Below are 16,967 nucleotides of genomic sequence, written 5' to 3'. Positions count from 1 at the left end.
ATCTGGCAACTGATTGTACATTAATGCACAAGCAGGAAACAATGCTTATTTAATCATTCTGTGATTCAAAAATATTGACTTAGTGACAATGTAACATCCTCCCATCTGCTATCGTGTTTTGTGAATTGATCTTCAGAGGCCTCCTGGGAATACAGAAGAGATAAGGGACTTCTAATGTGACCTGGGCTGCCGGCGATGGAGGAGCAGCCCCTGCCGTCTGCCAGCACACACTGCAAAGGCAAAACGGAGAGTGAAAACTGAAGAAATAATTCTTAATGAACAACAACGTGGTCCTTGAAATTCAGCATCCCACCTGAGTAAAGAAATTCTTCAAATGCAGAATTTGCATTGACTATCAGAGGGGTGCCAGTAGATTGGAAAAGCAAGGACAGGCTCTTGAAAGCAAAATAATGTTAATTTAACATCCGGATACTTCAGTGCCTTCTGCTGCCTTTCCTGACCTCTGAGAGTGAGCCCACGCATACACATACACACATAGTTTTTCAGTTTACATTTCACACACTCTTCTGAAAATTGAACTGTGTCATGTCTGATCTGGTTAATGAGTCATGAATCTGAAAAATTATTAATGTGCTTTCAAGTGTCTCAAATTGCATTGGGCTGAAGTTTATTTGATTGTACGTACTCTGTTACTGTGCACAAACTTGTAAGCAGAGCTCAGTGAATTCAGAATGTATCATAAAGGAGATGGAGATTTCATCAGAACTCTGTAATTTTTCCTCCTCATTTTCTAGCTCTGAATACATATCTGTTCAATTTTTCATTTTCAGTCTGAACAGCCTGAACTGTCTGTTCCATTTGTGGTTCAGCACTGGACTGAATCCATTACAAAAAAAAATCTGTGAGATCTAACATGATCTCTTACGACATCTAATATGATCACTTATGACAGAGATTAAGATCTTGTCAAATTAAGTTTTCAAAAATTCAGATTTCTTGCTGAATTTTGGCAGGAGGAAATGTATAAGACATGCCTTATAAGCATTACAAAAAGTGTCTCAAAGTAAAGAAAGAAGCCACTGGGTATTTTGCCATAGTTAGTTTACATGCACTAGCATTGTTTCTTAACATGCTACCTGTGATCATCATTGCCAAGAAGTTCTTCAGCAGTGAGAAGTGCATGTATGAACACATCTGCTTGTACTTGGTAGGGGAATTGGCATGGTGTTTAATTTTCAATACAACTAAATAAGCAGGTTAAAAAACCAAACCAAAACAAAACAAAAACAAGAAAGCAAGCATGAAGTATCAGAACACTATACACCAAAGAAGACTAATTTTACAGGATAAACCTTTGGGGCTTTTTCCTGCTATTAAAATTGAGAAAGTTTCACATACACTGAAAAAGAAACCCTCATCGTAAGTAACATTGTCAAGGGAAAAGTATTCCCATTATAAACCAAGCTATAATCCAATTAAATTGAGCTCCCAATCCAAATAAAATGCTTTTATATTCAAAAATGCCGTCTCCCTGTGTGGTTTGTAGTTACCCAGCTGAAATTAATTATACTTATGATTGTTCTCCAGAGCGGAGACCAGCTGGCATATGCAGACCATGCCCATGCTACTGAACTCCTTCCAAGGGGGGCGGCCACATCCAACCTGCCTGCTGGGGATGGTCCCCTGCCCTGCTCACAGCAGACACGCAGCCCAGTCTCTCCGCATGGGTCTGACCCCACTGCAGTGACCCTCAACTCATCCCTCCAGGCCGAGGAGCCTTTCCAGCCTGGAGTGTGCATGGTGCCAGCAGCGCCTGCCCAATGGATCACTCTGCCTGGCTGCGCATCTTCAGCATTCCCTTTACCTTGTCTTGCCTTACCTTTTCCCCTCACTTTGCAGAAGCACAAACATTTTTTTAACACTATGCCTGCTGTTAAAGACATGTGTTTCTTGACAAGTTTTTTAAGGTGATTTGAGATCAAGAGCATTCCAGAAAAGGGGGTAGTCATTCTGAAATATTTTTTACTTGCAAACCTACCACAAATCTGTTTTCAGTTGGAGAATGGAAAATTAAAACACTAGATATTTCAGGTTTTTAATAAGCCCAGCAACTAATATTTACCAAAATCCAATTACTTTTACCCTGTGCCTTGAAATAATGAAACTTTAAGTTTTTAAAGATTTCAGGCAAAGTGGAAAAAACTTAATGTTGTGGGGTTTGGGGTTTTTTAACTCTCTCACATTTCTCAAAAATATTGACAAGCTTCTGTCAACCACAGTCAAACAATGCAATGGAGGTCTGACATGCATGGGAAACTTCTGTGCTCAATACCCTCTCTTTCCTCCAGAGAAGAAAACAGTTAAATGGAACCAGTGTTTAGTAAGGACAAATACCTTTTGATGCTGAAAATCTGTGCTTGATCATTGGAGAGGGGAGGAGGTGAGGAAGAACAGGAATGCAGTCTGCAGCTTGCTGCAACAAAACCCAGAACAATCTGTCCTCAGTGAAGAGGGCAAAGAGAAGGGAGCCAAAACCAGAGTGGAGAAGATTTCAGTAAGCTGCTCCTCAAGGAGGCCTCCCTAAAGACAATCATAAAGTGCTGGAATATGCCGGGGAAAGAAGAATGGTTGTAAGTCTCTCTTGGCACAGGCACAAGAGAGGAAGTCTTGATCATTTTTTGATGTCCCTCCCAGTTCTCTGAAATGTGGATTTTTACAGGTATATGGGATCATGCAGGCACAATTAGGCAGGAGGGAAAAAGGTGGTAAGGAAGCAATGGTAGTAGTTGTACAAGACAGGGCAGAGGCTCTTTCTTCTAGGACATGGGCAAAGCATTGGATTTTGGAGTAGCTTGAGGCTGTGAGGAGGAGAAGTTGTATTAGTTGCCAGTGAGGGGAATGCTTTGCTTGTCAGTCCATGGAGCCTGTTTGACTGCAGCTATTACTTCAGTCTGTGTGGTACCATTCTAAAATAACCACAAATAAGATGTATTTCTTCTTGTTCTCTGAAGCTTCCTCTCCAAATTACCAGGGAATGTTTTGGTTCCTGTCTACAGAAGCTTGCTGGTGGCATGTGAGTCAGATGCTTTTCCCTACCAGGGATGGCAGCACGATTCAGCACAGGCCTACCTACCCTAACAGCCACCCTCTCACTTGCTCTATTCATCAATGCACTGGTGATACACCACTGGTCTAGAGAACTTAGCGATGTCCCAAATTCCCTTTTCTCCATGGCCTTCTCACTTCAGAAGTGACTTTTGTCACACAGAAGGATTAGCTATTGTCAGGCTGCTCTGCACATGTTGAGCCCTGAGATGGTGCCACCTTGGCATATGAGCTGCTGTTGCCTCAGCTTCTCTGGCTGTGAAAAGCAGATTCATATGGGGGTGAGTCAGTGGACTAAAGAAACAGGGCCAGATCTCAAAACAGATTAATGTCAAGTATGGGCATTTACCCTCTCCTAATGCTGCAATGCCCAGAACCTTGTGCTTGTGTCCTCCAGAACCTGAACATTCAACTTTTTCAAAAGTATTGCTGTTCAAAGAGGGCCCCCCCTACAATTCTAACCTGGTCCCAGAAACAGTGAAAACCCAACCATATGTACTTAAGAGTCATTTTAGCCACCAAGGACACTCCAGGTATCTTCATAGAGCCACACAGGATTTACCTGAACTCTCCCTGCAGAGGAGCTGAAGGGATGGCAGAATGCCTCATGGTACCAGGTGCTGGTATTTAGGCAACTGAATTACCCTCAACCTGTCCCTCCTACAGAATTACAGCATCATAAGAACATTTAAAGTTAAAAATCAGTTTGTCTGGATCAGTCCAAAGGTCTGCTGGCCCAATCTCTTAATCCCCACAACGGCCAGAAGCCACCATTGAGGTATAAACCCTGGGCATGCCTGTAGAGTTCTCCTCCCCCATCTGCCCTCCAGCAACCAGCCATGTCCCAGCTTCCTGAGCTGGAAGTCATACCTATAGAGCTATTCTCCATGAGTTTCTCTAGCCCCTCTTTGAATCCATTAACAGATTTGGCCCTTGCAAAAATCTCACAGTAACAAATACCACAAGCACTGAGCTGTCATATCCTGCAGATCACATCTGGTGTTGCAAGCAGCCATTCAGATTTTGGGGCATCCTCACTGATGAACGAGAACTGGAAGGTAAGAAGTGACGTGGTTGGCAAAGTCCAGCAAGAGTGTCTTTGGCAACAGGCTTGTCAACTTCGTGATGAGGGCTTTAACCCAGGTTTGCTGGGACTCATGACCAAAGCCTGAGGAGAAGGAGAGGCATGGAATGGCCCTAACACTTTCCAGCTGAAAGTAGCACTGCTGGCAACCAACTCAAGTGCCTGCATAGCACAGATGAACATGCGCAAGGAGAACAGAAGGAAATAAAAGTCTAAGCACACTCTTCCTTGATTAGTTTCTTTCTGTTTGCCTGATGCAGGAGTCAGACTTACAGGTTTGTAATTCCAGGCTAGGTCATCAGACATGGCTTTCTGAAGATGTTACTTTTTAGCCTTGGTGGAATTAAAACTACTTAGCACCTGGTGCACCTTCATAAGTCTCAAGGTTTTAGGTCCCCAGGAAAGTGTCTCTCTTAAAATAAGTGTATGTATTCCCTACCTAAACAATGGACATGCGTAGGTGCCTTTGACATTCTCCAGGTAAGCACAAGGGAGTTTGGTGTCCATTTTCCCAAAAGCTTCCAAGTGAGTGAGGCTTTCACAGACATTCATAGCACTCAGCAGAGAGATGGGGGATCTGCCATTACAGCCTGGAGTACTGACCTGAGCCCACAGCTCTCACAGGGCATGTATATGGGATAAAGATGAAGACAGATTCCTTCTCTGCTATCTCCTGGCTCCCTGTAGTTTGGCTTTTGGACTGTTTTTTCCAGTATCATCCTCCAGCATCCAGTCTGGGCATGCTCTTCGTTACTGGAGGAAGCAGACCACTGAGACAGGATACACCAGCTAAAGCTTGTGAACTTCTGCGGCTTTGTAGATGCTGACTAGGAGAAACTGCCAAACCCCAGTTTCTCTGGGGTTTGGCAGCAAAACTAGTGTTTTCCAGTTATAAGCAGGACCTAAATAACAGGCTCAGATGCTGCAGCCCTTGTAGCTTGGGACTCATTTCCATTTTAGCAAAAATCACATACCTATATCTTTTTTATTTTGAGGTGACGGGGGAGAACAAGTCTGCTGTCAGGTGAGAAGGAGAAGAGTTTTATGGACTTTCCCTTTTAAAGACAATCCTGTGTTTGCTTTTCATTCTAAATTAAGGCAAAAACACATTTGAAATTTCTGGTGAAAAAGCTTTCTGCAATGCCACTTCAGGTAAATCATAATGTCCAGTTTTGATAAACCCAAAGGACTTTGGCTCTGGCATGGATCTTACTGCACATGGTCAGCTAGCCATTGTAGAAACAAGGAAACACAAAGATGCTTCTCTTTCCCCTCTAGCTTTTGATGTGCAAAATTAAAACCAAAACATCTACTTTAGTTTTAAAATTCTTGGGTTTTTTTCATACCTCTTAACATGGAATGAAATACAGAGGATTCTTTTCAGCAGCTGCAAACGATCTCCATCTTACAGGCTTCCTTTCTCCCACACTGCGGTTTTGGAAATCAAATTAGAGTTGTCTTTCTATACTGTTCTGTCTCTCTGTTACGATGGCATGAAAGGCTTCAGCCAAATGGCTTTTACTTTAAAAGTCCTTTTTAAAAAGAATTCACATGAAGGAGTGCATGTAAACTAGTTCCATCTGCTTACTACCCCTTGTGTATTACAAACCACTGAAATGAAACAGTCACTATGCTGAGAGGATTTTCTTACAAGCAAGATTTTCTCATGCCTTTGACACAAATGGTTCAAACCTTTGACTCCAGTTTGGCAGCATAGTACTAGTGGTAGGAAAGGTCCTGAAATATGTGTGTGTGCACCGAAAGCTTAACTCGCTGCAGGATTATACGTGAGGTTAAAAAAACACAAGAGCTCTTCTTGTTTTGCTGCTCCACTCATAGCTACTGATCTCTAAAACTACCAAAATCTCGATGGTCTCTTTCATCGGTGAACACTCAACTAAAGATGTATAGACTTGCATTGGATGTAATCATAAAAATTTAAAGGATTTCTCCACATGTTAGCATGTCTTATTCCCTGAAAATCAGTCAAGAAATGCTGGGAAGAGCAGCAGTGTAGCCCTGTAACCTGGTTTTGCCATTACTAGCAACAGGCCACCAGCTTTGTAGTGAGTTTGCAGAGCTTCAGGATGAGGGCCTGCCAGGCTTGTTTTGTTTGAACTTTTCTTGATCTGCCTGTAGCTTTGTTCTACTTCCTTCCGTGACAGCAATTTCTTTAACTGACCAACTGCCTATAATAATTCATTTTAATTTTATCTTTGTATGGTGCAGTTTTATATAGACAGCAGTAACAAGTAGTAATTCTATGTATAATGAGATGTTTACAACTAACACAATACAGGGTTGAGAAATACCATACCGGTACAATTGCAGAGGCCATGAGAAGTGGAGCACAGAGCAGTACAGGCATGAAATGATAAAAGCTGGGGCACAAGCTTTGCATTGGACTCCAATAGCTCCTCATCAATGGTCACTTAGAGAAATGCAGACCTGGAGCTGGATAAAACTGGATTTAAGGGTAGCAATGAGAACAAAGAAATAGCCTTCAACATATGTGAAATACACCACATACAGTAAATTCAGCTGTAATGGAGCTGCAGATCAGTGAAAAAAAAAAAAAGAAAAATGTGTAAATGCAGGTTAGGAAACACAAATGACCTCAAGTAGATCCTAGACTGTCAGCATGATAATATTCCCAACAAAGGACACCAGCAGCTGAAGATTTACAGTGTTAAGTCATTCTACAGGCTGTAGACACTGAATTTAGGACCCAGAGGAACAGAGGGGTGAGCATAATCCCAAGAAAATGGATAAAACCTAGGTGTGTGTTATAATTCTAATTGTATTTTTAGTATTATTATTATTGCTACTTTTCTCTGTATTAAAGTATTTTAATTGCATTATTATTTCTTTTTCTATAACAATTAGATTTGGATTAGCAATAATAGACTCTTCAGATTTCAATTAACAATAAATTTTGGCTTTACTGATATGTAAGGTGTTCATTCTTTTTGCCCATAAACAAGACCTTGAACATACAGAAGGGAGGCAAGATGAACATGAGGGCCTCTTCAAACTCAACTCCTAGTAAGAGGCCAAAACTCACTCTGTAACATCATTCCTGCTCTTTCCAAGGTATGTCACTCATGTTGCCACCTGTGACCTGCATTAATGAGAAGCTTAACTGTTATGTTGCGTGTGGTTATTTTCACATTCACAGAGTTGAGGTCTGCTCCAGCAGTGAGACTGCTTTGCCCCTTTGCAGTTTTTCCTCTTGGAATGGGACGGTGATTTTTTTCTTAGCTGGGAAGTTAGGCAGGTGATGTCTCTCTCCATACTGGCTGCAGGGTAGCGATGTCCTTGTGTATGCCACTCACTTGACTCTTGATCCCTGTCTAGCATATAATCAAGAATTATTTTAAATAGAGGTGATAGCATGTGTTGGTTATGCCCAGCAGATTTGGCATCAGTTCTCTGGATCTTCCAGCAAAGATCCTTCTGTCCAGCTTGTGAGGAAATATGCCCGAGCTGTGACATGCTCTTTCCTTCATACCAGTAATCTTTGTTCCCCTTCTGTCTGCCCTCTATTTTAACAACTGCTGGGAAACAAAGAAATCTGTGTTAAGCTCCCCTATATGTACACAAGCTTTTCTTCCATAAACCAGGAGCTCCTGTCTAGCTGCAGGTTAGGTGGGAGTGCCACCAGTAGTAGGAGACCATAGCTCCCAGGCAATCATTCATGACCCCACCTTGCACAGTAGACATCTATGTGGCTTGTATGGGAAGGGACCAAGAAGCATTGTACGGTTCTGCAGGCATATGCTTGAGAGGACATCCGACATGGAAATGCAGAGAAGTAGGCACACCCAATGCTGCAGAAATGGCAACAGGATTCCCAAAACTCTTCTAGTTCCACAGGCCAAATTACATGTTACAGACCCTCCATTGTTTCAAGACCTTCTCCACTAGTCAAGTCATAATTTCACTCCCTAACAAAGTTCCTGCTGATTTTAGAAGTGTGGCATTAAACATGTGCAGGTAGGCCTGAGGCAATAGAGATGAAGCGTCCAGTATCCATAGTTGTCCCTGAAGTTAGTCACCTGGGCCATGACCATTTACAGTAGCTAACGTTCTCACTCTGTGTCTCACTGTTTATCTCCATTACAGACACTGATGTTGATGGGGACCCTCTCACAGTACAAACCACCAGCAGGAACCAGTAAGCAGTCATTTACACATCATCAAGTCTAGGATAGTGGCACCACTCAGCGTTTAAGTGTTTGTAAGTTAGTTTTTCTGCCTCAAGACTTGTCCTTTTTAAAACCAAGTTAGTCATATTGTCTCGAATGGATTTATGCTGATGAAAAATGCAGTTCAGTCATATGAACAAGCAACCAGACTACAGTTACTGAAGCGTTTCTGGTACACTGGCCCTGCATTTGAGGCCAGATAACACGAACAAGAGTTTGTTAACTTTATCTACCCAGAAATTGCATAATCTGGCACATTTGTTATCTACAGGAAGAAGTCACTATCTTCTGATGGATGAAACCTCTACAAGTATTTGTACAAACAGTCATATGATCCGGATGTCACCAAAGATGGCTGTTTTGATGATGCCAAGCCAAAAAAAAAAAAACCCAAACCAAACACCCAGCTCACATAGTAACAACAAAAAGTAACAGAACATTTCTCAGAACAGAATATTATAAGAATAATGTGAAACCCAATTATACTACTACTGTAAATACTATGTAAACTCTAGTAACGGTGCGTTTAGTCCATCAACAGCTGCCTCTGTCAAGGACAGAGGCTGCAGTGCTGTGCTGCAGTTCATGGTGTGTTACTCCTCAACCATAGAAGGCTCTGCTGAGCAGCACCTTCAGTGTTGCAAGTCCAGCCCTTCCTCCAACCTTGCCTGGTGTAGCTCCCTGCCTGCACTGCCTGACCTGGCACAGCCCTGTCCTGCCATCACCAACATGGCATGTAACATCAAGAAAGAGGTAGGAGCAGAGTTCTGAGACTGCTTTGACTGTTTTCAGTAATGTTTTGACACAAATGTCAGGTAAACCCCTAACTGCACTATTACCCCAGTGCCTGGTTGCCTATAATTAATCAGACCTCCTCTAGCCAAAAGGAAAACAGAGGGCCCCAGGCTTTTGCAAAATTTGGGACTCCAAGCTTATCTTGGAGGATTTGTCATTATATGGCACAAATCAGTGCATGTTTCTTAGTTATGGACAAAGTGGGTAAAATGGGAGGAGGAGAACACAGACACTTAACCCTGGCCAGTGAATCTTTCCAAGAGGTTTGGTACCTGACATCTAGCTGTGTTCTGACTATCATTGTCACAACTGGGAACCAAATCAGAATAAATTGTGAACTCTTCACTTCCTTTTGCCCCAGAGCTGTGAAAAAGCATTAATCATTCCTCATTTTTGAAGAAAAGGTTAATTTTAGCCTCCAGAGATTTAAAAGGAAAAAGAAACAGAGGCTGAGTTAAAGGAAGTATGTCAAAACTATCTTCCCTTTAAAAATATTGGAAATATGATGTGGTTTAAAATAGGAGTAGCCCAATCCCTACCAAGGTATCGAGTACTCTGGTGGCCAGGACTGTACTGATAAGTATAAAAAAGGGTTTGTGAGCAACACTTATAGGTTTATGGAGGGCAGGTACACAGTCTTGGTGATTTCTGTGTACAGTTGCTTAAATTGCTTGGATTACCTGCAAAGTCTATCAGCATTCCTCACAGTCCCAGACAGTGGTTTCTTAAATACTAGGCTTTAAACAATGAAGTAAGGCTGCAGAAGTCATTCAGTGGAAGTTCCCTCTCCCTTCCCCATGCATGTACAATTCTTTACCACACTATTTCTATGCAAAGATAACATGCAAGATAAAACAGACTTCAGCTAAACACATTAGTAGGATTAAGTCCAGCAGTTCCAAGTCCAGGGATTTCCCTCTGCAGTTTCAAGTCCAGGGATTTCTCATCCCACTGTCCATGTTGCTGAGTGTGGAACCGGGTGCACCCTCAGTGACATGGACAGTGGCATTAAGTGTCACCCTCTATGTCAGTGACCAGCTGGAGTGCAGGGAGCTCTGCCTGGGAATGGATGAGGAGCCAACCGAGAGCTTATGGGTCAGGATTAAAGGGAGGGAAGGGACAGGAGACATTATAGTGGGGGTCTGCTACTGGCCATCTGAACAGCCCTGGACGGAAGAGGAGCCCAGGAAAGCTGATTGCTATTCAAGGATCACCTCCTCCAAGCTCAGGAGTGATGCATCCTGACAAAGAGGCAAAAATGCCAGGAGCTCTGCATGAATGAACAAGGAGCTTCTGGACAAGCTCAGACATAAAAGGGAAGCCTACAGAGGGTGGAAGCAAGAATTACATTTGGCCAGAGATGTCAAGGGTAACAAGAAAACTTCTCTAAGTATGTCAGTGATAAAAGGGAAAGTGTGGGCCCTCTCTGCAAGGAAAGGGAGACTTGGTTACCTGGGACATGGAGGAGGCTGAAGTACTCAACAACTTTTTTGCTTCAGTCTTCACTGGCAAGTGAAGGAGGCTGCTGAAACAAGGCACGTGCTCCTGTTTAAGCAGACACGCTCTGAAATAATCTTACGAGTATGGATTTCAGTGGTAACAAGCATCAAGGATATTTTTTCAATGCAGAATTATTAGTGCACGGGTTTTTTTTAATACTTTGTTATTCTTTTCAACAGGATTAATTGAAAAGTTAACCAAATTTGTTAAATTCTAAACCATTAAAATTTGAAGAATTCACAATTTATAGGTTTGACAAGGAAGTAGCACTCAGTCTTGCTTTTCTTACCATACAAACAGATGTTCAGCACTTACCTGAGTTCTATGAATCAACTGGCATACCAATATTGTACTCAAAGACCTCAATTCCTTGAAGGAGAAGTTTGGCATAACATGGCTGATTCTTTTAATCCTTCCTGCTCTGCTGTAGAAAAATTAAGCTGTGCTCTGTAGCAGAGTTCCCTACTGCTAGCAGGCCACAAGCTGGAATGGACAGTCCTCTGTCTTTGTGTCTCAGTATTTCACCCCTGCCTAGCCATGGACTTCCAGAGACATGTGAAGAAGAATTTTGTGTCTCTCTGATCACTAATAGCAGAAAGTTGGGAACATAGCAAATTTGAAAATATCAGCAAAGAAGGAAAAATCAAATCCAACAGAAATCTGGCTGTCTATATAGAATCTGTTTTGTTTTTTTAAAAAAGACATTAACGGATTCTCTCAACCCACATAGGGTAACAGTTGCTACCCTGTCCTTTCTGATTGTGTGGCAGAAGCCAAGGTGGCAGATAGCAGAGATTGTAGGAGTTCTTGATTTTAAAGTAATAGAGATATGAAAAAATATCTCCATAGTGTAAGCATCCAAGGAAATAACTGCTTGAATCCAGCACTGGTACTGTTAGAACCAAAGAATCATTTCATAAACTGTCATGTTTTATTGTTCTCTGCAAGTGCTAAAAAGACGTCATAGCAAAAATCAAAAGCTCAGTTTTTCTCATTGTGACATTGGGCCAGCTACTCTCAACCTTGTTGCTGAACATGCCCTTCTGGAGGAATATTGGTTTGGCCTTTCTACCCCAAAATAAATGGAAGTATTATTTTGCCCTATGGTTGATGAGCTCATATTGCCACACTGCAAACATTGCAGCTTGGATCCCTCAGGAGGATCTATTAGATATGGACTCTGGTAGCTAGAATATATAGTTAATATAAAGACTGGTTTCATATTTGTTCTTTATTCAAATACACTAGTGCAAGTGGTGTGGTCAACACGCTGGAGGGAAGGCATGCCATCCAGAGGGACCTGGACAGGCGGCCGGTGCAAACATCATGAAGTTCAACAAGTCCAAGTGCAAGGTCCTGCACCTGCGTTGGGAAATCCCAAGCACAGATACAGGCTGGGTGAGGAGCAGCCCTGAGGAGAAGGACTTGGGTTGCATCAAGAGAAGTGTGGCCAGCAGGTCAAGGGAGGTGATTCTGCCCCTCTACTCCAATCTCATGAGACCCCACCTGGAGTACTGCATACAGCTCTGGGGACTTCAACATAAGAAGGACATGGATCTGTTGGAGGGGGTCCAGAGGAGGCCACCAAGATGACCAGGGGGCTGGAGCACCTCCCTTATGAGGGCAGGCTGAGAGAGTTGGGGTTGTTCAGCCTGGAGAAGAGAAGGCTCCAGGGAGACCCTATAGCAGCCTTTCAGTACTTAAAGGGGGTGACAGGAAAGATGGGGAGGGACTCTTTACCAGCGAGTGTAGGGATAGGATGAGGGGTAATGGCTTTAAACTGAAAGAGGGTAGATTTAGATTAGATGTAAGGAAGAAATTCTTTACTGTGAGGGTGGTGAGACACTGGAACAGGTTGCCCAGAGAGGTTGTGGATGCCCCCTCCCTGGAAGTGTTCAAGGCCAGGTTGGACAGACCTGATCTAGTGGAAGATGTCCCTGCCCATGGCAGGGGGGTTGGAACTAGATGATATCTAAGGTCGCTTCCAACCAATCCAAACTGTTCTATGATTCTATGATTCAGACAATCTCTGTAAAAGTTCCCAGAGAAATAACCGTATAAGACATGGTCTGGGACTCCTAGTGACAAAGGTTGTCTTCACTTCAAGAGTAGAATCAAGTTCGTAATGCCTAAGGCTTGATAGCAATTATTGTTCCTGGTAGATGGTGACTGAACATCTGATTAAATGGCTGCAGCATTTCAACAGATGTCTACTTAAACAGGAAGCAAGTTCATTGCATTTTCCGGAAGTGTTTTTAAGGTTTCATTTAATTCTAGCTCTAAATCACTCAGAACTAATAATAGGGGTATGTTCACCAGTGTTCATGCTGTTGCCCCCTTTAACAGAGGGCTCCCACCTCTGTGGGTACCTGGAACACACCCCACCTACCCACATGCTCCCCTGAGCCTGCAGATCCAGTCCTAATGTTCTGCACTGGCTTGACTATTGCTTTACAAAACATCAGCACTCAAACCTGCATACAGTCTCTCCAATGCTTATCACTCAGGACTGACAAGTTTCTGGTGATTTGTAAAGATGTTTTAAGCATTAGTCCAGAAAGCCTGACTCCAACTGTCTATCCACCACTGAACTGTCTGTGAGAGGCAATACACAAGGTAAATTTTTATTCTGGTGCTCTGAATTGCACCACACTTGCTCTCAATCTCCCCCCCCCAACTCACTCACTCCTTTTCGCTTGGTCAGGGTACTCTTAAATTCAAGCCATGAATTGTGCTTGGGTTAGATACCTGAAATAAGAGAGGCGAAAGCTACAGGGTGTTTGCACAGTACTGAGCTCAACACAGGCTTTTACCACTGCTCTGCAGTGAAAGCTACATATTCTTAGACCTCGGGGGCCAGCTGGCAGCATGTTGCTATCAGATTTCCTACAGAAAATTTGAGGTGAGGCTGTAGGCAACGAAAGGTGTAAACTTAACCCAGGAGCAGGCAGAGCTCACACCCTCCTTGTCACCACGGCTCAAATACTCTCCCACGCTTTGCTTTGCCTCTCAACCCACTTCCTTTGTCCCGTCTCTCTCCGCCCTGGGTTCGTTCTGCCTCATTCCTTTCCACACGCTGTCTGACACACACAGGCAGCCTCTGAAGGGGGTGATGCTGTGTCACACTGGCTGCCACGGGTGCTAGTCTCTTACAGTAGACTTGCCAGTCATTTGTGAAACCTGGGCTTGAAAGCTGTTGCTTGCTCACTGAAACATGTCAGAGTAGTACACCGCTTTTGCATCTTCTCAATTCCCATAGACTTAAAAACCAGCAAAATCTTCCAAAATAAAAAGCATGATGCTTTTACAGGAGTACTAGTGTTTAGGGAAGGAGGCAGCCTCTGGGGGACAAAAGGAACACAGAGCACACAAGAAAAATTCCCACCAGCATCCAGCCTTTGTGAACTTGTCTTAGAATAGATGACCTTTCCTAAGCTTTGGAAATTATTTTGTCTGACAGTGAATTGTTTAACTGTGAGTGTTCATTTGGATTTCAAAGGCTTAGCAGGTTTCCACAGAGCAAGTCTAAGCACTGCCTCAGTTACACATTTGATGTTGACTGAGCAACACAAAACGCACAGCTTTAACCAGGTAAGCTGTTTCTGTGGAATGAACCTGAGAGCTTTTCTTCTGTTTGTGCATAACCCACATTCATAAACCACTCCAATGCCTGACCTCTATTTATGAGTTGAATCTTTCTTTGCAGCTCAGGTCACGTTCCCTGAGAAGGGAAGAAAAATTGTGTCTTTTGTCCAAGTAAGGCCCTGGCCAGCTTTGGCTTCTTGATAAAGCTCTCAAAAAATCCTGAAGGCAATGGTGTGTAACGAACCAATGCATAACACAATGATGTAAAGATAGGGCATTCATGAAGAGAAGGGGTTAAGATCTTTATCACAGTATGCAGAGCAGAGACTAGGAAGAACAAGCAACACACTGTGGCAGGCACACCATGGCACTGCGCAGGCGGAGATGGAGTGAGAAGGGCAGAGCAAGGTTAATTCACAACCCTGACAACTGACAGTAAGTCAAACGCTATTTCAGAACACTTAAAAGTCACTGAGCATACAAAGTAGTTTCATTAGCAACTGCTGACAATGAAACAACAGAATTTACACTGCTCTCTGAGCAAATAAAAATATGACAATGAATAATGAAAAGTTAGTATTTAATACAGGAAAACTCCTATCCTCTGAACTATATACTGTTGGGCTTAGAGTGGCTACTTATCACAGCAAGTCTGGAGGAAGAGTGTCGCTGGTTAACCACGCTGAGAGTGATTCACTTCAATATGCAAACTGGCTCTGGAAAAAAATAAAAAACATACACAGAAGATCATTCATAGAATCATATAATGGTTTGGGTTGGGAGGGACATTTAAAGGTCATCTAGTTCCAACCCCCTGCCATGGGCAGGGACATCTTCAACTAGATCAGGTTGCTCAGAGCCCCGTCCAACCTGGCCTTGAATGTTTCTGGGATGGGGCATCTACCACATCTCTGGGCAACCTGTCTGCATTTCACCACCCTAATCCTAAAAAATTTCTTACTTATATCTAGTCTGAATCTACCCTCTTTTAGTTTAAAACCATTACCCCTTGTCCTATCACAACAGGCCCTACTAAAAAGCCTGTCCCCATCGTTCCTGTAGCCCCTTTAAGTACTGGAAGGTCACTATAAGGTCTCCCTGGAGCCTTCTCTTCTCCAGGCTGAACAACCTCAACTCTCTCAGCCTGTCCTCATAGGAGAGGTGTTCCAGCCCCCTGATCATCTTCGTGGCCTCCTCTGGACCCACTCCAACAGGTCGATGTCCTTCCTATGCTGAGGACTCCAGAGCTGGACACAGTACTCCAGGTGGGGTCTCACCAGAGCAGAGTAGAGGGGCAGAATCCCCTCCCTTGACCTGCTGGCCACACTTCTCTTGATGCAGCCCAGGGTACAGTTGGCTTCTGGGCTGCAAGCACGTGTTGCTGGCTCATGTCCATCTTTTCATCCGTCAGTACCACCAATCCTTCTCTACAGGGCTGCTCTCAATCCCTTCATCCCCATTCTGCTATTCCTATCTCTTCTCCTCAGTAGAAAAAATGCCATCCACTGGATTATAATAGCTGGCTCAGTATGGTCCACTGAACATTCTGTTACTAGTCTTTCTTAAAATCTGCATGCACCATTCATTCACTACATTATTCTAAACCCACGTATATTAAAAATGCCTTACAAAAAGATCCAGAAAAGACACTTAGTAGTCCAGCAGATCAGAGAGGGTGACAGTCCCAGAAGGGGTGTGACAGAAGTCTTTTCTAACAGTGCCAAGACATTCCTACTGCAGTGATGGCACAGACTGGTCTTGAGCATGCAAAATGTTTCCTGCAACTCACTTAGAACAGCAGTTGCAGATTAACTAGAGGAGACAATAAATAATCAAATACAGGAATCACTTAGTGTTAGTTATTATAGATTTTCTGATGTGCTAAAAAGATTAATTGCTCCAGGGTATGGCTATTCAATTTACAACATGCAGAAGATACTTCTAGTACCTCTCAAGAAAAATGCCACTTCATCAGAATGAAAAGAGAACCTAAAAACATACCCTGCCACTGTAGCTGTATAGAGACAATATTTAAATTTTTAAAAAATTCTCTCTCTTCTTTCACCTTATTTTTGACTTTTTTTTTTTAGCTGGGGAAGACAAAAGTGATAAATATGCAGACAATGAAAGAAGAGAGTTAACTCCTTCATTTTGCTTGTCTCCTCACAATTGTAGTGGAAAGTCTCTTGCCTCTATTTGTACCAATGGCTAGGTACATCTAGAAGGCATTATATCCCAGCTTGACTGCTTACAGAAAGGAGGCAGGGGCATAGGAGCCCTACCTTCTACCCCACCTTATGTCCCACAAAAATACCCAGTGCCCAGTCAGCCCCATTAGCATACAGGGTCCTTACAGGCTTCCTCCAGGCGCTGCAGGAAGCCCACATCTTCCGCTAGCCTGGCTGCACTTTGTCTCCCTGCCTTCGCAGAAGCTGCTTGCACTTCCACAGTTGGGGTGAGTGGTCAGTAAAGATACCAGCCCAAAGTGTGGTTCCAAGTCTCGGCCCGAACTCTGTCAATGACACGTCCAGGTATACAAGCTCATTCTCAGTTTCCCTTTTTGATCCGCTTTAAAGAAGAAGCAAAAAGATCACTAGAACAAGGTTGGATTGTCTTCTAGAAAAAACTTAATTTCCACCTGTAAAAAAGAAATAGGTTCAATTTCTCCAAAAGATCACTATCAAAAACACTTCAAGGAATTATGAGTATCTAAAATACACCACGGAAAA

This window comes from Strix uralensis, chromosome Z, assembly GCF_047716275.1.
Source record: "Strix uralensis isolate ZFMK-TIS-50842 chromosome Z, bStrUra1, whole genome shotgun sequence".
Lineage (NCBI taxonomy): Eukaryota > Metazoa > Chordata > Aves > Strigiformes > Strigidae > Strix > Strix uralensis.
Note: the sequence above shows the minus strand (reverse complement) of the source record.